Source organism: Bufo bufo, chromosome 5, assembly GCF_905171765.1.
Source record: "Bufo bufo chromosome 5, aBufBuf1.1, whole genome shotgun sequence".
Classification (NCBI taxonomy): domain Eukaryota; kingdom Metazoa; phylum Chordata; class Amphibia; order Anura; family Bufonidae; genus Bufo; species Bufo bufo.
The window spans coordinates 505,653,355-505,679,891 of NC_053393.1; the positions used below are offsets into that span (position 1 = coordinate 505,653,355).

General features: G+C 44.9%; 1 protein-coding gene across 1 annotated transcript in view; it reads left to right on the top strand.

Moving 5' to 3' along the window:
- The first annotated feature begins 2,660 nt into the window (after window positions 1–2,660).
- The window catches only part of LOC121002805 (patched domain-containing protein 3-like), an 89,395-nt gene continuing 65,518 nt past the window's right edge, over window positions 2,661–26,537 (top strand). Inside the window, exon 1 of the mRNA XM_040434357.1 lies at window positions 2,661–2,682. The gene's annotated coding sequence lies outside the window, so the exon portion shown is untranslated. The remainder of the gene's footprint in view (window positions 2,683–26,537) is intronic.

Consider the following 26,537-nt stretch of genomic DNA (forward strand, 5'->3'; position numbering starts at 1 on the left):
TGGCATACACTCCCCGTATCCTAAGGGGATTAAGTAATGTCATAGCCAGACCCTTATTTCTGATATTTGCGGACTCTATACTGACAGGGAATGTCCCACAGGATTGGCGCATGGCAAATGTGGTGCCAATATTCAAAAAGGGTCCAAAAACAGAGCCTGGAAACTATAGGCCGGTAAGTTTAACATCTGTTGTGGGTAAACTGTTTGAAGGTTTTCTGAGGGATCTATGTTAGAGCATCTCAACGGAAATAAGCAAATAACATCATATTAGCATGGCTTCGTGAGGGATCGGTCATGTCAAACTAATTTAATCAGTTTCTATGAGGAGGTAAGTTCTAGACTTGACAGCGGCGAATCAATGGATGTCGTGTATCTGGACTTCTCCAAAGCATTTGACACTGTACCACATAAAAGGTTAGTATATAAAATGAGAATGCTCGGACTGGGAGAAAACGTCTGTAAGTGGGTAAGTAACTGGCTCAATGATAGAAAACAGAGGGTGGTTATTAACGGTACACACTCAGATTGGGTCACTGTCACTAGTGGAGTACCTCAGGGGTCAGTATTGGGCCCTATTCTCTTCAATATATTTATTAATGATCTTGTAGAAGGCTTGCATAGTAAAGTATCAATTTTCGCAGATGACACTAAACTGTGTAAAGTAATTAACACTGAAGAGGACAGTATACTACTACAGAGGGATCTGGATAGATTGGAGGCTTGGGCAGATAAGTGGCAGATGAGGTTTAACACTGACAAATGTAAGGTTATGCACATGGGAAGGAATAATGCAAGTCAGGCTACTTTCACACCTGCGTTCGGGTGTCCGCTCGTGAACTCCGTTTGAAGGGTCTCACAAGCGGCCCCGAACGCATCCGTCCAGCCCTAATGCATTCTGAGTGGACGCGGATCCGCTCAGAATGCATCAGTCTGGCGGCGTTCAGCCTCCGCTCCGCTCAGCAAGCGGACACCTGAACGCTACTTGCAGCGTTCGGGTGTCCGCCTGGCCGTGCGGAGGCAAGCGGATCCGTCCAGACTTACAATGTAAGTCAATGGGGACGGATCCGTTTGAAGATGACACAATATGGCTCAATCTTCAAACGGATCCGTCCCCCATTGACTTTCAATGTAAAGTCTGGACGGATCCGTTCAGGCTACTTTCAGACTTAGAATTTTTTTCAAACTATAATGCAGACGGATCCGTTCTGAGCGGATACAAACGTCTGCATTATAGGAGCGGATCCGTCTGAGCAGACATCAGACGGATCCGCTCTGAACGCTAGTGTGAAAGTAGCCTCACCCGTACATACTAAATGGTAAAACACTCAGTAACACTGACATGGAAAAGGATCTAGGAATTTTAATAAACAGCAAACTAAGCTGCAAAAACCAGTGTCAGGCAGCTGCTGCCAAGGCCAATAAGATAATGGGTTGCATCAAAAGGGGCATAGATGCCCGTGATAAGAACATAGTCCTACCACTTTACAAATCATTAGTCAGACCACACATGGAGTACTGTGTACAGTTCTGGGCTCCTGTGAACAAGGCAGACATAGCAGAGCTGGAGAGGGTCCAGAGGAGGGCAACTAAAGTAATAACTGGAATGGGGCAACCACAGTACCCTGAAAGATGATCAAAATTAGGGTTATTCACTTTAGAAAAAAGACGACTGAGGGGAGATCTAATTAATATGTATAAATATATCAGGGGTCAGTACAGAGATCTCTCCCATTATTTATTTATCCCCAGGACTGTGACTGTGACGAGGGGACATCCTCTGCGTCTGGAGGAAAGAAGGTTTGTACACAAACATAGAAGAGGATTCTTTACGGTAAGAGCAGTGAGACTATGGAACTCTCTGCCTGAGGAGGTGGTGATGGTGAGTACAATAAAGGAATTCAAGAGGGGCCTGGATGTATTTCTGGAGTGTAATAATATTACAGGATATACCTACTAGAGAGGGGTCGTTGATCCAGGGAGTTATTCTGATTGCCTGATTGGAGTCGGGAAGGAATTTTTTATTCCCCTAAAGTGGGGAAAATTGGCTTCTACCTCAGAGGTTTTTTTTGCCTTCCTCTGGATCAACTTGCAGGATGACAGGCCGAACTGGATGGACAAATGTCTTTTTTCGGCCTTATATACTATGTTACTATGTTACTATGTTACTTCGCTCATCCCTAGTTATGACCACTCTGTAATCCAGCAGAGGTGGCCATGCTTGCACACTATAAGAGAAGGCGCCGGTCTCAAGTAGCTGGGACTGTGGGAGAGTGCATAAGATAAATAAAAAATAACTTGTGCGTTTCTTGGTTTCAGTTTAAATCATTGTGTCTTTTTTATTTGGCTTTATTTTCAGGAAGTCAACATGTGCTGTGTGTTTTTCTAATATTACTGTTGTAGATAAGGAAGAACTAGGAGAAATATACAAAATAACACAATGGTGAGGAAACCTGATCAAGTCATCTGTATAATTTGGCTGGTGACCTAAATTCCTTTTGCTGTGAACTTATTTCTATTTTATTGTTATTCATGACAGAAAGATTAACCGTCATCTTTGGATGCAGTTACCTGTGAAATGGTTTTTGGATTTTTAGTTACCATGTAATCCAGATATTATACACGTCCTTCTTCCTTGAAACCTCTTAAAGGAGAATTAAACAATCATCCAGTGCTGCCACTGATGTATGTGAGGTTTGCTTGCTGTTATATGTTTGCTACATGTATGGTATTAACCAGTGGCGCACCTACAGGGGGGGTCCAGCGGGTCTGGACCCCCCCTAGAACAACCAGCCCAAATTTTATTTTTTTAATCCTTCAGGGCCGCACGGCCGATCACCACAGGCGGCGCGGCCCTGGATGTAATTGCGGCGGCGGTGGTGGGGGGGCGGGGGGCGGGGGGGCAGTAGGAGTACTAGGAGATGAGCGCTTCCATTGTGGAAGCGCTCATCTCCATATCTAATCCATCTGTATCGCCGTCCTTAGGACAGCGATACAGATGCCTGTGCTGTGCTGCGGCAGGGGAGGGAGAGGTGTGTCCCTCCCCTGTTCTTCTGATAGGTCGCAGGCACTAATGCCTGCAGCCTATCAGAGGCCGGCTCAGGCGGCGGGATGATGTCATCATCACGCCGCCTGAGCCGGGCAGCACACAGCAGGGACACAGGCCGGAAGAGCCTGCATCGCATCGCTGCTGATGGAGGTAAGTATCAGTGTATTTTTTTGTTTTTTGTTTTTTGTTTTTTTGGAGGGGGGAGCTGGCACTATGGGGGCACTAAAGGGGAGAACGGCACTATGGGGCATCTGGTGGTACTTTTTTTTTGGGTGGCACTTCTTACTGCCACATTATGGGGGGGCACCATGGGGGAGAGGAGCACTATGGGGGCTCTAAAGGGGCTTTTTTTTTTTACACATTATGGGGGGCACTATAGGGGAGAACGGCACTAGGGGGCATCTGGTGGCACTATAGGGGCATTATTTGGGGGGCACCATGGGGGAGAGGAGCACTATGGGGGCTCTAAAGGGGCTTTTTTTGACACATTATGGGGGGCACTATAGGGGAGAACGGCACTATGGGGCATCTGATGGCACTATAGGGGCATTATTTGGGGGCACTATGGGGAAGTTGGGGTTCTAAAGGGGCCTTTTTTTCTTATTGGCACATGGGGGCATTATGGCATCTGGTGGCACTAAGGGGGCATTTTTTACTGGCACATTATGGGAGGCACTATAGGGGAGGGCGGCACTATGGAGGAGTATAGCACTATTGGGGCATTTGGTGGCACTTTGAAGGGGCATTTTTTACTGGCACATTATGGGGCGGCACCATGGGTGAGAGGAGCACTATGGGGGCATCTGGGGGGTCTAAAGGGGCTTTTTTTATTGACATATTATGGGGGCACTATAGGGGAGAATGGCACTATGGGGCATCTGGTGGCACTATAGGGGCATTATTTGGGGGCACTAAGGGGAAGTGGGGGCTCTAAAGGGGCCTTTATTCTTATTGGAACATTATGGGGGCATTATGGCATCTGGTGGCACTAAGGGGGCATTTTTTTACTGGCACATTATGGTAGGCACTATAGGGGAGAGCGGCACTATGGGGGAGAGGAGCACTATTGGGGCATATGGTGGCACTTAGAAGGGGCATTTTTTACTGGCATATTATGGGGGACACTATGGGGAAGGGGGAGAGGAGCACTATGAGGGCATTTACTGGGGCACTATATAGGGGTATTTTATACTGGCATACATTATGGGGACATTAGCTCAACAGCGGGCACTAAGCGGGGGTATTTCATGTACTGTCATATTGTAGGGAGAATTATTAGTACTAGGAGGTATTATGGGGAGCTTTGCTAATACTGGGGGGCTATGAGGAACATAATTACTAGTATGGGCACTATAGGGGCATTATTACTACTAAGTGTGCTCTGGCAGAGAATTATTTATATTTTGGGGAGCCCTGTTACTTTGGGGGGCACCCTGCCACAGTATCAGCTTAGCACAATAATTTTTGGGGGACATTATCTTTATACTATTAGTGTCTGGGCGCAGTTATTTTTTTAGAGCACTGTGTGCCAATAATTGTTGAAGGGGGCACTATCTGTGTGGTAGTAGTATTTCCAGGGGGACTGTTTCTGCAGTATAGTATTGGGGGCCCAGCGGGCACAGTATTGGGGGTGGCAGGAAAGGGTGTTCAGAAGATGTGAAGATGATGGAAATGTGGGAAACTAATGTCTGTTTGTTAATCTCTGCAGAGATGGGAGATGGCTGAAAAATCATCATGGCGGTCTGGTCTGAATGGAGAAGATGAGGAAAGAGAACGTCTACAACAAAGGTGACATCACTGGATGTAAGAGGTATGTGGCGCTATGTAGGAGAGGAGATGCTCCGGCTCCTCCCCCTGCCATTTGCAGAAGGAGAATTCAGAGCTGGGTGAGGACGGTCAAGGGGGGCAGCAGGGCACGGGCGGGTGACAGATGGTGGGGGAAACCACAGGCCTTGAGCAGGATCTGGGGAGGGAGGAGAGCGGAGGAGCGTCCTGGCTGTAGCCGGCTGTCTATTGTATAATGTGAAGCAGGCAGTGCAGCCAGGACAGACCTCCCCCTCGCTCCGTATGATGTGTAGAGACAGGCCTCAACTATAGAATGTCAGCTGTACAGTGTTTGTTAGGAGTGGCCTATTATATGTAGGAGGGGCTTTTAATAATGGGCGGGGGCCAAAAAATTTGTTATTTTCCTACAGAGCTTTTAGAATCGCCAAGTAAAAGAATCAGCGCAACACACTACACCCCTTCCCTGCATTTTTAAATATAAAGGGGGCTTTGAAAAATTTAATTAGCACAGCGCACTACACATGCCACATTTTTTTGCCTTTCGGACCCCCCCTATACAAAATTCCTGGGTGCTCCCCTGGTATTAACTGGTGTTGAGCAAATCAAAGATAAAAAAGTGGAATTCGATCTGAATTTCAGGAGAAGTTCGATTTGTGGTAACTAGAGATGAGCGGACACCTGGATGTTCGGGTTCGACAGGTTCGGCTGAACTTCACAAAAAAGTTCGAGTTCGGGACCCGAACTTAACCCCGAACCCCATTGAAGTCAATGGGGACCCAAACTTTTGAGCACTAAAATGGCTGTAAAAATGTAATGGAAAGGGCTAGAGGGCTGCAAATGCCAGCAAAATGTGGTTAAGAGCATGGCAAGTGCTCTGCAAACAAATGTGAATAGGGAAATTACTTTAAATAACATAAAATACGTAAAAATAAAAAATAATTATCTTGATCTAGGAGGATGAGGTCCATATGGAGTAGGAGGTTGAGGAAGCTTTTTGGTTTTAAATTTTTTTTTTTTTTTTTTAATTAGGGTACACCGAAAACATTGGGAAATATAACCTGTGATAACCCCCTCCAGTCATGCTAAACACAAGTTCAGACAATACACTGGCTGCCGGTCAGGCCAGCACCTCCAAGGCATAAAGGGCAAGCTCCGTAACTTTAACCCGGGTGATCGGGTTTTGGTTCTGGTACCAACCGTAGACAGTAAGTTCCTAGCTGCGTGGCAGGGGCCCTACGAGGTACTCGAGAAAGTGGGAGAAGTAAATTACAAGGTACACCAGCCGGGGCGGCGAAAGCCGGAGCAGGTGTACCATGTGAATTTACTAAAACCATGGAAAGATAGGGAGTCCTCTACTGAAGACAGCCCACGCCCAGGTTTTGTAAGAGAAAAGGTTCAGGCTCCTCGGTCTGATGCAAGTAAGTAAGCTAGAGAGTTCATTGGTCGACAGATGTGTTCTCGGACCTCCCTGGACGCGCTTCCATAATCCAGCATGACATTGTCACTGAGCCTCAGGCAAAAGTCTGGTTAAAACCATACCGGGTACCCGAGGCTCGGCGACTAGCCATCGCAGAGGAAGTGCAGCTAATGATGCAACTAGACGGCATTGAGGAGTCCAAAAGTGAATGTGCCAGTCCGATAGTCTTAATACCCAAGCCGGATGGGACGTTACGGTTCTGTAACGATTTTCGCAAACTAAACAAAATCTCCAAGTTCGATGCGTATCCCATTCCCCAGGTAGATGAGCTTATCAAGAGGTTAGGACGAGCCTGATATTTTTCTGTTTTGGACCTCACGAAGGGCTATTGGCAGGTGCCCTTAACGGAGGCTGCCAAAGAGAAAACTGCCTTTGTCACCCCTAAAGGGCTGTATCAGTATAAAGTGTTACCCTTTAGTCTGCATGGTGCCCCCGCCACGTTCCACTGACTCATGGACATTGTAATTCGTCCACATTGTCGGTACGCGTCGGCTTACCTGGACGATATTGTCATCCACAGTACCGACTGGGAAAGCCATCTACCCAAAATGCAGGCTGTAATGAACTCCCTTAGGAAGGCTGGACTGACCGCTAGCCCAAAGAAATGCACGATAGGGTTAGAGGAGACTAAATACTTGGGGTACATCCAGTGTCGGAGTGGGGTGCCTGGGGCCCACCAGTAGAAATTATTCTAATTATTACTTGTTCATTTTTCGTGCTCATGCACATGAATATTTGCCGTTTAGCACTCAATACAGTGTGCAAAACAGAACAGTATTGTGCACTACACTATATCAAATTGTTTCTCATTAAGCAACTCATTGTAGTCGATAACCTAATCTGTTAAGGTCCCTTAACACATGGCGACAGAGCAGAAGATTATTAGGAAGGAAGAGTTCCTTCCTGACAATTGCCTGCTCTGTAACAGAGGAGAAAGCTGTGTTTACCATTTTTTTCACCCTATAAGACGCACCGGCCCATAAGACAGACCTAGGTTTTAGCGGAGGACAATAAGATATTTTTTTTTCCATTAGACCTAAGGTCAGACCATCAATCAGACCCCTAATATTAATTGGACCTCAGCTGACAGCCCCAATCAGACCCCCCAATGGTAATAAGACCCCAATAAGACCTCAGATCAGACCCCCAATCAGATCTCAGCTCAGACCCCAAAGTGAACGACCCCCAATCAGACCTCAGATAAGAGCCCCAATATAAATGAGACCCCCATTCAGACCTCAGATCAGCCCCATGCCTCTTATCATTAGAACTCTATCCTCTTTTCAGCCACCAGCCTCTTATCAGCCCCCAGCCTCTGATAAGCCCCCAGCCTCTCATCAGCCCCCTAGCCTCTCATCAGCCACCTAGCCTCTCATCAGCCCCCTAGCCTCTCATCAGTCCCCTAGTCTCTCATCAGTCCCCTAGCCTCTCATCAGCCTCCCAGTCTCTCATCACTCCCCCAGCCCCTCATCAGCCCCTCATCCTCTCATCAGTGCTCTCATCAGTGCTCATGCATTGTACCCCTCATCTGCCTGCTCCCGCGCTCCCACCAACGTTCTCACCGCAAATCTGCACCAGACAGGGCCGGCCGGTCTCTACACCAGCTACAGCAGACCTGACCTTACCACTTAGCGCACGCCGCGGCCAGTCCCCATTAGCAAGTACGCACTGCAGGCTCTTCCTCTTCACAGGTAACTCAGATGTGTGGTACATCGCAGGCTGCTGTTCCTATGCAGCACAGCCTGCGATGTGCCGAGAATAAGCAATGCGGAGCACATTTTATATTTCTTTGCCCTGTATTCACCTCATAAGACGCAGGGGGGGAAAAAGTGCATCTTATGGGGCAAAAAATACGGTACATGCAGTTATCTCCATTGTATGGGGAGCAGTGATCACTACTGTCATTGTTCTTCCCCATACTGACTAGTTGTTTGCCAGCAGCAGATCGTGATTACACAGCACAATCTACTTCCATTAAATGATCATTTTTATGTGCGCACAAATGATTAAATTACAGTACCCAATGAATGAGCATTTTGTTTGTTTATCAGGTAATCAGCCTACACGGCATCCACCGCAGCCATTACGCCCAAGAGCTACTAAAGCGAGCAACTCTGTAACCCGTGTCACAGTGAACTACACTGTGACAATATGTCTATCTTTTTTTTCTTTTTTACATGATAAAGTTTTTTTTAATCATGTTTCCATTTCTAAAAGCAATATATTTTTTATTTTTCTGCCAATGATCTTGTATAGGGGCTCCTTTTTTGCAGGAAGAGTTGACATATTTATTGTTGCATTTTTTGGGTGCATATGATTTTTGATTGTTCAATATTACACTTTTTGGGGGCAAGGGGACCAAAAAATGTTTTTTTTTTTTATGTCATTCACCTGAGGGGATAGGTCATGTCATTTTTATAGAGCAGGTCGTTACAGACGCAGTGATGCCTAATATGTCTATTTTTTTTTATTTCTATTGAAGGGATTGTCTCACCTTAGAGAATGGGGGCATATTGCTAGCATATGCTCCCATTGTCTTATATGTGCGGGTCACACTGCTGGGACCCACACCTATATTGAGAACAGACCACATCAAGAACCTGCTAAGCAGTAAATAAATCTAAGGGAAGAATCAATGAATATACACTCACCTAAAGAATTATTAGTAACACCTGTTCTATTTCTCATTAATGCAATTATCTAGTCAACCAATCACATGGCAGTTGCTTCAATGCATTTAGGGTTGTGGTCCTGGTCAAGACAATCTCCTGAACTCCAAACTGAATGTCAGAATGGGAAAGAAAGGTGATTTAAGCAATTTTGAGCGTGGCATGGTTGTTGGTGCCAGACGGGCCGGTCTGAGTATTTCACAATCTGCTCAGTTACTGGGATTTTCACGCACAACCATTTCTAGGGTTTACAAAGAATGGTGTGAAAAGGGAAAAACATCCAGTATGCGGCAGTCCTGTGGGCAAAAATGCCTTGTGGATGCTAGAGGTCAGAGGAGAATGGGCCGACTGATTCAAGCTGATAGAAGAGCAACGTTGACTGAAATAACCACTCGTTACAACCGAGGTATGCAGCAAAGCATTTGTGAAGCCAGAACACGCACAACCTTGAGGCGGATGGGCTACAACAGCAGAAGACCCCACCTGGTACCACTCATCTCCACTACAAATAGGAAAAAGAGGCTACAATTTGCACGAGCTCACCAAAATTGGACTGTTGAAAACTGGAAAAATGTTGCCTGGTCTGATGAGTCTCGATTTCTGTTGAGACATTCAAATGGTAGAGTCCGAATTTGGCGTAAACAGAATGAGAACATGTATCCATCCTCTGATGGCTACTTCCAGCAGGATAATGCACCATGTCACAAAGCTCGAATCATTTCAAATTGGTTTCTTGAACATGGCAATGAGTTCACTATACTAAAATGGCCCCCACAGTCACCAGATCTCAACCCAATAGAGCATCTTTGGGATGTGGTGGAACGGGAGCTTCGTGCCCTGGATGTGCATCCCTCAAATCTCCATCAACTGCAAGATGCTATCCTATCAATATGGGCCAACATTTCTAAAGAATGCTATCAGCACCTTGTTGAATCAATACCACGTAGAATTTAGGCAGTTCTGAAGGCAAAAGGGGGTCCAACACCGTATTAGTATGGTGTTCCTAATAATTCTTTAGGTGAGTGTATACTGGAACACCTTCCCAATTAAAATATACCTTTTAATGATTATTTATTAAAATCTGGCCTACAGCCGGACTGCAAGTACAAGGAAGGTCGACATACAAAACAAATACTGTCATATAATGGCAAGAAGGTATATTGGAAGTAACTACAGTTACATCTATCAGAGATTAAGATACACATATATGCAGTACTGGTGAGCAATCTGTAGGATTAAGATTACCCCCACATGAGTGACTTTATGTGTGGGAAACAGCTGAGAAAAAAAACATAGAGAACAATATATTACAGTTCCCTAATGACCTAATTACGTGGGTCGAGCCACGTAACCCTCTCGACCCACATAATAAGGTCATTAGGGAACTGTAATATATTGTTCTCTATGTTTTTGCTCTCAGCTGTTTCCCACACATAAAGTCACTCATGTGGGGGTAATCTTAATCCTACGGATTGCTCACCAGTACTGCATATACGTCTATCTTAATCTCTGATAGATGTAACTGTAGTTACATCCAATATACCTTCTTGCCATTATATGACAGTATTTGTTTTGTATGTCGACCTTCCTTGTACTTGTAGTCCGGCTGTAGGCCAGATTTTAATAAATAATCATTAAAAGGTATATTTTAATTGGGAAGGTGTTCCAGTATATATATATTGAGAACAGAGCCCAAAAAGCGGTGCCGCCACAAATAGCCATGCGCTGGCTCGGCTATTGACGTCGAGCAGTGCGCTCCCATTCACTTCTATGGGGAGACCGCTTGGTGATGGCTAGACCGGAGGCCTCCAGCCACCACCTTGTGAGGCTCCGATACTGATATAGGTGGGACCCCCATCTATAAGACAAGCCATATGCGCCCATTGTCTGAGATAAGACAATCCCTTTGGCCTCTTTCACACGGGCGTTGCGGGAAAATGTGTGGGTGCGTTGCGGGAACATGCACGATTTTTCCGCGCGAGTGCAAAACATTGTAATGCGTTTTGCACTCGCGTGAGAAAAATCGGCATGTTTGGTACCCAAACCCGAACTTCTTCACAGAAGTTCGGGCTTGGGATCGGTGTTCTGTAGATTGTATTATTTTCCCTTATAACATGGTTATAAGGGAAAATAATAGCATTCTGAATACAGAATTCATAGTAAAATAGCGCTTGAGGGGTTAAAAATAAATAAATAATAATTTAACTCACCCTAATCCACTTGATCGCGCAGCCGGCATCTCTTCTGTCTTCTTTATTTGCTGTGTGAAGGAACAGGACCTGTGGTGACGTCACTCCGGTCATCACATGGTCCATCACATGATCCATCACCATGGTTTACCAAAAATTTATTTACCAAAAATTTGGAAAAATGTGCAAATTTCCAAGTTTCAATTTCACTACTTCTATAATACATAGTAATACCTACAAAAATAGTTATTACTTTACATTCCCCATATGTCTACTTCATGTTTGGATAATTTTGGAAATTACATTTATTTTTTAGGGATGTTAGAAGGCTTAGAAGTTTAGAAGCAAATCTTGAAATTTTTCAGAAATTTTCAAAAACCCACTTTTTAAGGACCAGTTCATTTCTGAAGTCACTTTGTGAGGCTTACATAATAGAAAGCACCCAAAAATGACCCCATTCTAGAAACTACACCCCTCAAGGTATTTAAAACTGATTTTACTTTGTTAACCCTTTAGGTGTTCCACAAGAGTTAATGGCAAATGGAGATAACATTTCAGAATTTCAATTTTTTGGCACATTTTCCATTTTAATCTATTTAATCCAGCAACAAAGCAAGGGTTAACAGCCAAACAAAACTCAAAATGTATTGCCCTGATTCCGTAGTTTGCAGAAACACCCCATATGTGGCCATAGAGGGAAAGGTGTGCCGTGTGGTTTTTGGAAGGCAGATTGTGCTGGACTGGTTTATTTACACCATGTCCCATTTGAAGCCCCCCTGATGCACCCCTAGAGTAGAAACTCCATAAAAGTGACACCATCTAAGCAACTACACCCCTCAAGGTATTCAAAACTGATTTTACAAACTTTGTTAACCCTTTAGGTGTTCCACAAGAGTTATTGGCAAATGGAGATGGAATTTCAGAATTTAAATTTTTGGGCAAATTTTCCATTTTAATCAATTTTTTTCCAGTAACAAAGTAAGGGTTAACAGCCAAACAAAACTCAATATTTATTGCCCTGATTCTGTAGTTTACAGAAATACCCCATATGTGGCCGTAAACTACTGTACGGGCACACGGTAGGGCGTAGAGGGAAAGGTGCGCCGTGTGGTTTTTGGAAGGCAGATTTTGCTGGACTGGTTTATTTACACCATGTCCCATTTGAAGCCCCCCTGATGCACCCCTAGAGTAGAAACTCCATAAAAGTGACCCCATTTTGAAAACAACGGGATAAGGTGGCAGTTTTGTTGGGACTATTTTTAGGGTACATATGATTTTTGGTTGCTCTATATTACATTTTTATGAGGCAAGGTTACCAAAAATAGAAATTTAGAAATTTCCTCTCCATTTGCCATAAACTGTTGAGGAACACCTAAAGAGTTGATAAAGTTTGAAAATCTGTTTTGAATACCATGAGGGGTGTAGTTTCTTAGATGGTGTCACTTTTATGAAGTTTCTACTCTAGGGGTGCTTCAAATGGCACATGGTGCCAAAAAAAAGGCCATCAAAATCTGCCTTCCAGAAACCATACGGTGTTCCTTTCCTTCTGCGCCCTTCCGTTTGGTCATACAGCAGTTTACGACCACATATGGGGTGTTTCTGTAAACTGAAAAAACAGGGTAATAAATATAGAGTTTTGTTTGGCTGTTAACCCTTGCTTTGTTACTGGAAAAAAAACGGTTTAAAATTGAAAATTTGCCAAAAAATAGCTGTTTTGTCATCGTTCTTATTTTATTTTTTTGACCGTGTTCATCTGAGGGGATAGGTCATGGGGTATTTTTATAGAGCATATTCTTATGGACGCGGCGATACCTAATATGTCTACTTTTTAATTTTTTTATTTAGGTTTTACACTATATTATCCTTTTATAAAAAATAAAAAAAAACATTTTAGTATCTCCATAGTCTAAGAGTCAGTTTATTTTGAGTTTTTAGCCTATTATCTTAGGTAGGGGCTCATTTTTTGTGGGATGAGTGGACGGTTTTATTGGCCCTATTTTGGGGGCATATGACTTTTTTATCACTTGCTATTACACTTTTTGTGATGTAAGGTGACAAAAAAAATACCTTTTTTTGCACCGTTTTAATTCTATTTTTTTTGACCGTGTTCATCTGAGGGGTTAGGTTATGAGGTATTTTTATAGAGCAGATTTTTACGGATGCAGCGATATCTAATATGTCTACTTTTTTATTTATTTTAGTTCTACAAAATAATATTTTTGAAAAAAGAAATTTTGTTTTAGTATCTCAAATCTGAGAACCATAGTTTTGTTTCAATTGTCAGTGGCTAAATGGAATAAAAATTGGGGAAGGGGATTATAAATTTAGAACTCCATGGAAGTGTGGTACTCCCTTAAGCAACAGTCAATGCAGAGGATGATCGGGGCACGTGTCACACTGAGTGGTGGTGTCCTTCCGTATCCCTCTCCTGTGACACACTCTGCACTTTTTTTTGGACTGTCCCTTCTTTCCAGTATGGGAGACCACACCTGGAAAGTGTTGGCCAGGGACGATCCGGGCGCCTCCAGTTCCCGAGGTACTCCAGCCTGCTCTTTCCCGGTCAGAAAAGATCAGGTCCTTGAGGACTGCCTCATAGAACTGTAGGAATTTTCCTGTGTTGCCAGCATTCTGGGACAGCACAAAAGAGTTGTACAAGGCAACCTGTACCAAGTAGACCACAACTTTTTTGTACCATGTAAGGGTTTTGCGCATGGTATTATATGGCTTTAAAACTTGATCAGAGAGATCAACTCCTCCCAGCAACAGGTTTCCACTGGTAAGGGCACGGGTCTCACCCCTGGGGATAGGTACCTGGAGGGGGTGGGTAGTAAGGCCGCGTTGATTTTTCCACACGGTCCCACAAGCGGATGTGGAACTGGCAGCGAGGGACTGGAACATAGGGATACTAGTATAAAAGTTGTGACAAACTGCCATTTGCCACTGGGCATTGTAGAGGACTTATGGCTAGCCTCCTGCCCTACGACTATGGCCCCGGGACATGTTGCCCTTCAGGAACAGTGTGACAGAACTGTGCCGCATGTCTGGACTGTTGGTGGGACCGAACGCGGCCAGCGGTGTATGCTGGGGATTCTGTGGAGCTGGAATCGGATGCGCAGATACACGAACGCCGCTGACCCTTCCCTTCTTCCATACTGAACTTTCAGCTCCAGAGACTAAGTCCCGTTCGAAGATGGGACTTAGTCGTTTTTCTGGATGAAATTGACCGACCGCACAGCCCAAATCTATGGAACTGTTTTGGGCAGGAAATTGTGCTTGCGGTCGGTCATAAAGGACTTCCACTAAACTTTTGATCCGCTGGAGGGATTTGTGTGATTTTTGGAAGTGTTTATGTTTGATGTATGCTGAGTTTAAATATGTAATTTTTATGGAGATGGAATGTATGGTTTTAAAGTTACAGTGTATGTTTAAAAACTGTATTTATACTGTCTGTGATAGTTATGTTAATCCATAATTATATCCCAGACAGAAGGGAGGATTTTGTGTATTTGGGTGGTGATTCCTCTCCTGTTGTTCCCACATGTGTATTGGTGATTTCCCTTTGTCCTGGGAGATAATTGAATTGCTCTTCGGGTGTCTCCAGGGCAGAGAGGAGGAAACCATGATGCATTGTGGGGACCTGCATAAATACGGGCGGGTAGCCCTCAATAAAGAGTTCAGTTCAGTTCATGTTTTTCTAACCCTTCAAAATGCAGCCTTGTCTCGTTATTGGAGGGAATTGCTGTATCACGCTGGGGATTGCTATGCTCTGCATATTCCCTGGAGGAGAGATCTTTCCCACACGGTTCTGAATGCTGGAGGTTCATTCAGGGTGGAAGGAAGACGGCGCGGCTCCAGTTAAGCTACGGCGGTTGTGGAGTCTGCGGTGCTTGTGGTGTCCAGTGCGGTGCTTGTGGTCCTCGGCGCAAGCAAGGAAGCGTCCATTAACAGAAGGGGATCCGTTACAAAAGTTATCCACGTACAGGTGGTAACCTTTATCTAGCAGTGGGTGCATAAGGTCCCACACAAGTTTCCCGCTAACACCCAGAGTGGGGGGACATTCTGGAGATTGAATACAGGAATCTCGCCCCTCGTACACACAAAACTTCTAAGTGTACCCTGAGGTACTCTCACAAAGTTTGTACAGCTTCACGCCATACCTCGCCCGCTTAGAGGGAACATACTGGCGGAAAATGAGTCTCCCCTTGAAAGCAATGAGAGACTCATCAACCGCGACCTCCCTTCCAGGTACGTAGGCCTCCAAAAATTTGGCCCCAAAGTGATCGATGACCGGCCTGATTTTGTACAGGCGGTCCTAGGCAGAATCGCCTTGGGGGGAACATGCTGCATTATCTGCATAATGCAGGCATTTCCGGATGGCCTCAATCCGGGTAAGTGTCATGGCCGTACTGTAAAGTGGGGTCTGGTAGAGAACGTTCCCACTCCAGTAATGCCTGACACAGTTTTTTTGACTAGGCGCATGTACAGCACGAGGCCCCAAAACGTCCTCATCTCGGCTGCACTGACCAGAGTCTAGCCACTGGCCCTAGCCAAAAAAGAGCCTGGCTGTTGAGCAATGAACTGTTGGGCGTACAGGTTCATTTGCTCCACCATCAGATTCACAAAATGGTCACTGAAAAAAAGACTAAAATAGTCATATTCAGTAAAGCCCACTGTGGGAATCTGGATTCCTGCTTGGCCAACAAAATCAGGAATCACAGGCTCAAAATGATCTGGGGTACACCAGACAAGTTCACCGCTAGGGATATCAGGTGGACTTATCTGGTGGGCAGGAAAACTAGTACGAGCCCCAGAGCTGCTCGTACTAGTGTGGGCCACAGGGTCCCTGGCATGGCGGCCCCCTTGCTCCCCCTAGCGGCGTCTCCGCTGCCTTGGGGGCTCATCATCATCGCTAGATGAGGAGGAGGACGCGGATGACAAGAGGAAAGTGGGGTCATCCTCATCCTCACTGGGACTCTCGGATTCGGAGGCATGCTGGGCGTATGCCTCCTCGGCCGAGAACATCCGGCGGGCCATAGGGGAGTGTGTGTGTGCGTGTCTGTACGTGCGTGGAAAACTTTATTCAGCATGCGTGTGTGTGGGGGACGTGTACTTTGCCCTACACCTAACAGAAAAAATAAAATAAAATAACAAAAAAATTAGAAAATCCCAAAAAGTGTAAAAAAAAATGAAAAAAAGAAAAAAGATTCAAACGCGCTGATCAGCGGTATGAAGCTGATCAGCGGTGGGGTGGGCGATGCGCTAACAGTGGCCGGACGCTAAGAGTGCCGGCCACAGTCAGCGCATAAAAAAACGAAAAAAACACTTGCACCCCCCAAAAATGTGTGTGTGGGGGCAGGACGGCAAGCTGCAGCACCCCTGGGGGGTCTAGGGTCACAAAGCTGAGTGTTGTGGACCCCAGCCACCTGATCCGGGTGCTAAACTGCAATAAAAAAAATGTTTTTTTTCCCCCTAACTCTCCCTCACTATCCCTGCCTAATCTACCTCTCTCTACCTCTCCAAAATACACAGATTTGTGCCTGATGGCACAAAAAAACTTACAGTACAGCCGAGCTCCTCTCCCGCTTCACGGACCTGTATGATTGGGGAGAGGAGCTCCGGCAATTCAAAACTGCCGCTCCGCCCGCCCACCTGCCCAGCCGACCAATCCGAAGCTATCCTGAGAGGTGGCGTGACCGCCACCTCTCAGGATCGCAGGAGGGTGATTGGTGATGTATTATAACACCACCGATCACCGTCCTATTCTGGGTTATCGGGTCACCAGAGACCCGAATAGCCCGGAAACGCAGCAAACCGCAGGTCTGAATTGACCTGCGGTTTGCTGCTATTGCCAACACGGGGGGGAGGGGTCACAGGACCCCCTCTGGGCATTGTACCAAGGTTCCTGCTAAATGATTTGAGCAGGCACCTTGTTCCGATCATCGCCCGCCGCGCGGCGGTGATCGGAAATACACAGGGCGTACAGGTACGCCCTGTGTCCTTAAGTACCAGGACATCAGGGCATACCTATACGCCCTGTGTATGTAACAGGTTAAAAAGATAGTTTACTATATACACATTGCATACACAGCTCTGCTACATGTCCATTATAGTGTAATAGCGAATATTAATCGTGAATATCGGCACTTCAAGAATTTGCAAATATTTAGAATATAGTTATATTATTATAGTGATTCGTCAAAGATCTGAAACATTTTCTACATACACAAAAGAACCATTACTCTCAAATATTGTTCACAAATCTGTGTTAGTGAGCACTTCTCCTTTGCTGAGATAATCCATCCCACCTCACAGGTGTGGCATATCAAGGTGCTGATTACACAGCATGAATATTGCACTGGTGTGCCTTAGACTGCCCACAATAAAAGTCCACTTTGAAATGTGCACAGTTTTGCCTTACTGGGGGTGGGGTGGGGGGTGTCAGAAACCCAGTCAGTATCTGGTGTGGCCACCATTTGCCTCATGCAGTGCAACACATCTCCGTCAAATAGAGTTGATCAGGTTGTTGATTGTGGCCTGTGTAATGTTGGTCCACTCCTCTTCAATAGCTGGGCAAAGTTGCAGAATATTGGCAGGAACTGGAACACGCTGTCGTATATGCCGATCCAGAGCATCCCAAACATGCTCAATGGGTGACATGTCCGTGAGTATACTGGCCATGCAAGAACTGGGATGTTTCCAGCTTCCAGGAATTGTGTACAGATCCTAGCAATATGGGGCCGTGCATTATCATGCTGCAACATGAGGTGATGGTCGTGGATGAATGGCACAACAATGGGCCTCAGGATCTCTACACGGTATCTCTGTGCATTCAAAATACCATCAATAAAATGCACCTGTGTTCGTTGTCCATAACATACGCCTGCCCATACCATAACCCCACCGCCACCATGGGCCACTCGATCCACAATGTTGAAGTCAGCAAACTGCTCACCCACACGACTCCACACACGCTGTCTGCCATCTGCCCTGAACAGAAAAATTTGTGAACAGAACGCCTCTCCGATGTGCCAAACGCCATCGAATGTGAGCATTTGACCACTCAAGTCGATTACGACAACGAACTGTAGTCAGATCCAGACCCTGATGAGGACGACGAGCATACAGATGAGCTTCCCTGAGATGGTGTCTGACAGTTTGTGCAGAATTTCTTTGGTTATGCAAACCAATTTTTGCTGCAGCTGTCTGGGTGGCTGGTCTCAGACGATCATGGAGGTGAACATGCTAGATGTGGAGGTCCTGGGATGGTGTGGTTACACGTGGTCTGCGGTTGTGAGGCCGGTTGGATGTACTGCCAAATTCTCTGAAACACCTTTGGAGATGGCTTATGGTATAGAAATGAACATTCACTGCATGGACAACAGCTCTGGTAGACATTCCTGCAGTCAGCATGCCCATTGCACGCTCCCTCAAACGTTGCGACATCTGTGGCATTGTGCTGTGTGATCAAACTGCACTTTTCAGAGTGGCTTTTTATTGTGGGCAGTCTAAGGCACACCTGTGCAATATTCATGCTGTCTAATCAGCACCTTGATATGCCACACCTGTGAGGTGGGATGGATTATCTCGGCAAAGGAGAAGTGCTCACTAACATAGATTTAGACAGATTTGTGAACAATATTTGAGAGTAATGGGTCTTTTGTGTATGTAGAAAATGTTTCAAATCTTTGAGTTCAGCTCATGCAAAATGGGAGCAAAACTGAAAGTGTCGGTTTATATTTTTGTTCAGTGTACTGTATATAAGAACCTCCCCAGCAGCCCTTGTATGCAGTATTTTGCAGATCTGAGAGAGACAGCAGTGTTATTGCTGTGCTCTCTGCTTTCCTGTGTCATTACATTCGATAGTTAGTTAGTTAGCTTATATATATAATACAGATAGTTAGTGGGAGATAGTCAGTGTAGGTTCGATAGTGATATAGTGTAGCTGGTTTTGCTGTCCATACATACATACATACATACATAGTGCTGTGATGTCACAAGTTCACAACAATACTTAGTGCAATCACTAGTAGTCAGACTTGTTAAAATGTGAATTTGCACGTATTGCGCCAAAATATTCGCATCATTAGTGTGGATTTCTCAATCGCGAATATATTGTAGCACTCTATCTGCATATAAGGCCTCTTTCAGACGGGCGTTGCGGGAAAATGTGTGGGTGCGTTGCGGGAACACGCGTGATTTTTACGCGCGAGTGCAAAACATTGTAATGAGTTTTGCACTCGCATGAGAAAAATCGCGCATGTTTGGTACCCGAACTTCTTCACAGAAGTTCGGGCTTGGGATTGGTGTTCTGTAGATTGTATTTTTTTTCTCTTATAACATGGTTATAAGGGAAAATAATAGCATTCTGAATACAGAATGCATAGTAAAATAGCACTTTAGGGGTTAAAAAAATATATAAATAATTTAACTCACCTTAATCCACTTGATCGCAAAGCTGGCATCTCCTTCTTCTTCATCTTAGCTGTGTGGAGGAACAGGACCTGTGGTGACGTCACTCCAGTCATCACATGATCCATCACCATGGTAAAAGATCATGTGATGACCAGAGTGACGTCACCACAGGTCCTGTTCCTCCACACAGCACAGAAGACAGACAGAAGAGAAGCCGGGCTGCGCGATCAAGTGGATTAAGGTGAGTTAAATAATTTTATTTTTTTTTAACCCCTCCAGCGCTATTGTACTATGCATTCTGTATTCAGAATGCTATTATTTTCCCTTATAACCATGTTATAAGGGAAAATAATAATGATCAGGTCCCCATCCTGATCGTCTCCTAGCAACCATGCGTGAAAATCGCACCGCATCCGCACTTGCTTGCGGATGCTTGCGATTTTCACGCAACCCCATTCATTTCTATGGAGCCTGCGTTACGTGAAAAACGCACAAAATAGAACATGCTGCGATTTTCACGCAACGCATAAGTGATGCGTGAAAATCACCGCTCATGTGAACAGCCCCATAGAAATGAATGGGTCGGGATTCAGTGTGGGTGCAATGCGTTCAATTCATCAGCTTGAAAAAATATAGTTATAGTGACCCATGCCTGTATTTTGTGCACATTACGCGAATATTACATTGCTGATTTTTCGAGATCAAGAAAATAATCGTGAATTCATGAAAATATTACGAATATTCTACCAAATATTAGCAAATTTGAATATTGCCCCTGCCGCTCATCCCTAGTCCATTACACAGAACTACTGTGTGCACATTACACACAGAAAATTGTACAATAGACTGGTTAGACTGACATAGCCCTGCTTTATTCACACCTTCCATACATGAAGTACCTCTGCATTCTCCACAGCACAGCCTGTGTTCCCCTAACTCCTCCCACACACATGGATGATCACATGACTGTGACATCACTAAAGGTCCTGTAACCACAACGTAGTGTTTAGTCCAGTTTCTGGAGCTGCTCCTAGTGAGAGAGATGTTAGTAGGGGGCGGGGCAGGGGTAAATCGAGGATTTCCCCGGCTCCCCGGTGGGCCAGTCCGAGCCTGGGTACATCATTGGACTTGGAATTATCAAACTCCAAGTGCATAAAATAGAGGCGATTCGGAATTGGTCACGACCTGTCACCACGATGCAAATTAAGTCGTTCCTGGGAATGGTAGGCTATTATATGAGGTTCATTCCCTATTTTGCCACTTTAGTGGCTCCATTGACAGGGCTCTTGAAGGGACGGAAATCCGTGATGGTCCGCTGGAATGACCAGGCAGAAGAGGCTTTTTTCGCGTTGAAGTCAGTCCTGTGCGGGTCATCGGTGTTGGTGACGCCCGATTTCAAGAGGGAGTTTGTGGTACAGACCGATGCCTCTGAAGTAGGCATATTTTCTTGTAGTACTGTATATACTACTTGTAGTACTGTATATACTTATAATACTGAATATATTGAGGGTAGCGGCCTCTTTTAGAATGAGCAATGCCCATCTGCCTGGGGCTTCTGAGCAGAGTATAAATGTAGCTGGTTCCTACACTGTCCTGAAAATTGTAGGCTTAGGTAAATCCAAGAAAGGTGGTATATTAGTGTTAGATACCCATCTGCGGAAGCCACCTTGACGCCTGGTAGATGGGCCCAACACACGTTTGATCAAAAATGTGCACAAAGAGCTTTTATTTTTCCATTTATAGTAGGTATAATACCACATTAATTTAGAATGATCCCCATTTCTCAACTCTATTGTTTGTATGTGAAATGTTGTGCAGCCATTTTTTTATCAACCATGTTTGCTTGATGAATATGCACCTGTGACTATGAATATAAATGTGCTATTCTAAATTTTATTGTAGTATATATTGAGGGCAGCACCTCTTTTAGACTGAGCAACGCCCATCTGCCTGGGGCTTCTGAGCAGAGTATAAATGTAGCTGGTTCCTACACTGCCCTGAAAATAGTAGGCTTAGGAAAGTCCAAGAGAGGCGGTATATTAGTGTTAGATACCCATCTGCGGAAGCCACCTTGATGCCTAGTAGATGGGCCTGACACACGTTTGATCAAAAATGCTTCTATTTTTCCATTTATAGTAGGTATAATACCACTTTAATTTAGAATGATCCCCATTTCTACTTGGCCCAAGAGGCAATCACAGCCATGCCTACTATTGGCATGGCTGTGATTGGCCAGTGCACCATGTGACCCAGCCTCTATTTAAGCTGGAGTCACGTAGCGCCGCACGTCACTCTGCTATGATCAGTATAGGGAGAGGTTGCAGCTGCGACGTTAGGGCGAGATTAGGCAGATTAACTCCTCCAAAAGACTTCATTCTGTGATCGATCTGCAGCTGTGGATCATTGAAGTGCTATTATTGACTTGCTCACTTTTTTGAGGCTGCCCAGAGCGTTTTTAGATCACTTTTTTTCTGGGGTGATCGGCGGCCATTTTGTGACTTGTGGTGCGCCAGCACGAGCTATCACCAAGTGTATTTAACCATCGATAGTGTGGTTATTTTGTGCTATATCCTACATCAGCTGCAGGCTGAGCCTGTGTCCACCGAAGTGCATTTAACCATCAACAGTCTGGTTATTTTTTGCACAGTTTTAGCTGGTCAAGTTATTTGTAGTGACCGTAAAAGCAGACTTTTTGTTCTGGGTTGAAAAAGCATTCCCAAATTTGCCATTCTGAAAATAACTAGTTTGTGGTATTTGAGGCCTACTTGAAATCTATCCCAAAAAGAAAATCTTACATTGAAGTTATTGATAGTGTCATTCAGAAAAACCTAAGACACACGCTAGCGTGCTGATAGAAGTGTCATTCTGTGATTAAACCTATAACTGTCACACAGCGCAAAAAAAAACAGGTCTCACATCTCTATTCAACCAAATCTGCACAGTTTTAGCTGGTCAAGTTATTTGTAGTGACCGTAAAAGCAGACTTTTTGTTCTGGGTTGAAAAAGCGTTCCCAAATTTGCCATTCTGAAAATAACTAGTTTGTGGTATTTGAGGCCTACTTGAAATCTATCCCAAAAAGAAAATCTTACATTGAAGTTATTGATAGTATCATTCAGAAAAACCTAAGACACACGCTAGCGTGCTGATAGAAGTGTCATTCTGTGATTAAACCTATAACTGTCACACAGCGCAAAAAAAAACATGTCTCACATCTCTATTCAACCAAATCTGCACAGTTTTAGCTGGTCAAGTTATTTGTAGTGACCGAAAAAGCAGACTTTTTGTTCTGGGTTGAAAAAGCATTCCCAAATTTGCCATTCTGAAAATAACTAGTTTGTGGTATTTGAGGCCTACTTGAAATCTATCCCAAAAAGAAAATCTTACATTGAAGTTATTGATAGTGTCATTCAGAAAAACCTAAGACACACGCTAGCGTGCTGATAGAAGTGTCATTCTGTGATTAAACCTATAACTGTCACACAGCGCAAAAAAAAAAACAGGTCTCACATCTCTATTCAACCAAATCTGCACAGTTTTAGCTGGTCAAGTTATTTGTAGTGACCGTAAAAGCAGACTTTTTGTTCTGGGTTGAAAAAGCATTCCCAAATTTGCCATTCTGAAAATAACTAGTTTGTGGTATTTGAGGCCTACTTGAAATCTATCCCAAAAAGAAAATCTTACATTGAAGTTATTGATAGTGTCATTCAGAAAAACCTAAGACACACGCTAGCGTGCTGATAGAAGTGTCATTCTGTGATTAAACCTATAACTGTCACACAGCGCAAAAAAAAACAGGTCTCACATCTCTATTCAACCAAATCTGCACAGTTTTAGCTGGTCAAGTTATTTGTAGTGACCGTAAAAAGCAGACTTTTTGTTCTGGGTTGAAAAAGCATTCCCAAATTTGCCATTCTGAAAATAACTAGTTTGTGGTATTTGAGGCCTACTTGAAATCTATCCCAAAAAGAAAATCTTACATTGAAGTTATTGATAGTGTCATTCAGAAAAACCTAAGACACACGCTAGCGTGCTGATAGAAGTGTCATTCTGTGATTAAACCTATAACTGTCACACAGCGCAAAAAAAAAACAGGTCTCACATCTCTATTCAACCAAATCTGCACAGTTTTAGCTGGTCAAGTTATTTGTAGTGACCGTAAAAGCAGACTTTTTGTTCTGGGTTGAAAAACCATTCCCAAATTTGCCATTCTGAAAATAACTAGTTTGTGGTATTTGAGGCCTACTTGAAATCTATCCCAAAAAGAAAATCTTACATTGAAGTTATTGATAGTGTCATTCAGAAAAACCTAAGACACACGCTAGCGTGCTGATAGAAGTGTCATTCTGTGATTAAACCTATAACTGTCACACAGCGCAAAAAAAAACAGATCTCACATCTCTATTCAACCAAATCTGCACAGTTTTAGCTGGTCAAGTTATTTGTAGTGACCGTAAAGGCAGACTTTTTGTTCTGGGTTGAAAAAGCATTCCCAAATTTGCCATTCTGAAAATAACTAGTTTGTGGTATTTGAGGCCTACTTGAAATCTATCCAAAAAATAAAATCTTACATTGAAGTTATTGATAGTGTCATTCAGAAAACCTAAGACACACGCTAGCGTGCTGATAGAAGTGTCATTCTGTGATTAAACCTATAACTGTCACACAGCGCAAAAAAAAAACAGGTCTCACATCTCTATTCAACCAAATCTGCACAGTTTTAGCTGGTCAAGTTATTTGTAGTGACCGTAAAAGCAGACTTTTTGTTCTGGGTTGAAAAAGCATTCCCAAATTTGCCATTCTGAAAATAACTAGTTTGTGGTATTTGAGGCCTACTTGAAATCTATCCAAAAAAGAAAATCTTACATTGAAGTTATTGATAGTGTCATTCAGAAAAACCTAAGACACACGCTAGCGTGCTGATAGAAGTGTCATTCTGTGATTAAACCTATAACTGTCACACAGCGCAAAAAAAAAACAGGTCTCACATCTCTATTCAACCAAATCTGCACAGTTTTAGCTGGTCAAGTTATTTGTAGTGACCGTAAAAGCAGACTTTTTGTTCTGGGTTGAAAAAGCATTCCCAAATTTGCCATTCTCAAAATTGTTTTGAACGGGAACAATGAGGAAAACATCTAATAAGGGACGCGGACGCGGACGTGGACATGGTCGTGGTGGTGTTAGTGGACCCTCTGGTGCTGGGAGAGGACGTGGCCGTTCTGCCACAGCCACACGTCCTAGTGAACCAACTACTGTACCTCAGGTCCCAGTAGCCAGCAGAATTTACAGCGATATTTGGTGGGGCCCAATGCTGTTCTAAGGATGGTAAGGCCTGAGCAGGTACAGGCATTAGTGTCACGGAACCATGAACCAGACGTACAACAAGAGATAAGAGAAAATAAGAAGGCTTTATTGAAAATAAAGCTGTAAAGCAAAAGTCCAAACGGATGGTGAAACCGAGCAGAGTCTTTGCGAAGCCAGAGGTCAGGAACCAGAAGGGTAGTCAGACGAAGCCAGGATCAGGAACCAGCAGGGTAGTCAGACGAAGCCAGGATCAGGAACCAGCAGGGTAGTCAGATGAAGCCAGGATCAGGAACCAGCAGGGTAGTCAGACGAAGCCAGGATCAGGAACCAGAAGCAGCAGCAGTCTTAGAAGCATGTGTACACAAGAGGACCAAGCAAGGAACTGAAGCCACAGACCTCCTATATATATGAGCTAGGCATCCAGCTCCTCCCAGTGGGAAGGAGGAGCCGCAGGGTGGAAGGCTACAAGAAACCCAGAAACCAAGATGGCCGCCAGCACATGTCAAACGAAGGAGAACAGCAAGAAGGTAAGACCATGACAGTACCTCCCCCTCAAGGGCCCCTCCTCCGCGGAGCACAAAACGGTTTCTGAGGGAAGCGTGCGTAGAAGGCTCGGAGCAAGGCAGGAGCATGGACATCTGCGGAGGGAACCCAGGAACGCTCCTCTGGACCATAACCACGCCAATGGACCAAAAACTGCAACCGACCGCGGACCAGGCGTGAGTCCAGGATATTGCTCACCTCATATTCCTCACGATTGCCCACTTGGACCGGACGAGGCCGAGGAACCGAGGAAGTGAAACGATTACACACCAGTGGCTTCAACAGGGAGACATGAAACACGTTGGAGATCCGCATGCCAGGAGGAAGCGCAAGGGCATAGGCTACCGGGTTTACCCTGCGAAGCACTCGGAAGGGACCAACAAAGCGTGGCGCCAGCTTGGGAGTGGGCACTCGAAGGTTGAGGTTGCGGGTGGACAACCATACACGGTCTCCGACCTGGTAGGAAGGAGCAGGCGCTCGTCTGCGATCAGCCTGGAGTCTCTGGCGCTGCGCAGAGACCTCAAGGGACTTCTGGATCTGTACCCAAGAAGCACGTAGGACGGAAAGGTGATCCTCCACAGCCGGAATATCCTGGGGAGAGAATACCTCCGGTAACACGGCAGGTTGGAACCCATAATTGGCCATGAAGGGAGACGTCCCAGAGGAAGAGTTCACCGCCGTGTTCCTGGCAAACTCAGCCCAAGGCAGGAGGTCAACCCAATTGTCTTGGTGATCGGAGACATAGCAACGAAGGAATTGCCTCCAAGGCCTGATTGGATCGTTCTGCGGCCCCATTGGACTGAGGGTGGTAGGCCGAGGAGAAGGAGAGATGAATCCCCAACTGGGAGCAAAAGGCGCGCCAGAACCTGGACACAAACTGACTCCCCCGATCTGACACAATCTCCTTGGGCAAACCGTGCAACCGGAAGACCTCCCTGGCAAAAATCGTGGCCAACTCTTGTGCAGAGGGTAACTTCTTGAGAGGAACACAGTGGCACATTTTGGAAAACCGATCCACAATCATGAGAATGACCGTATGGCCTCGGGATGCAGGGAGGTCCACAATGAAATCCATCCCCAGGTGTGACCATGGGCGCTCCCCGGTGGCTATGGG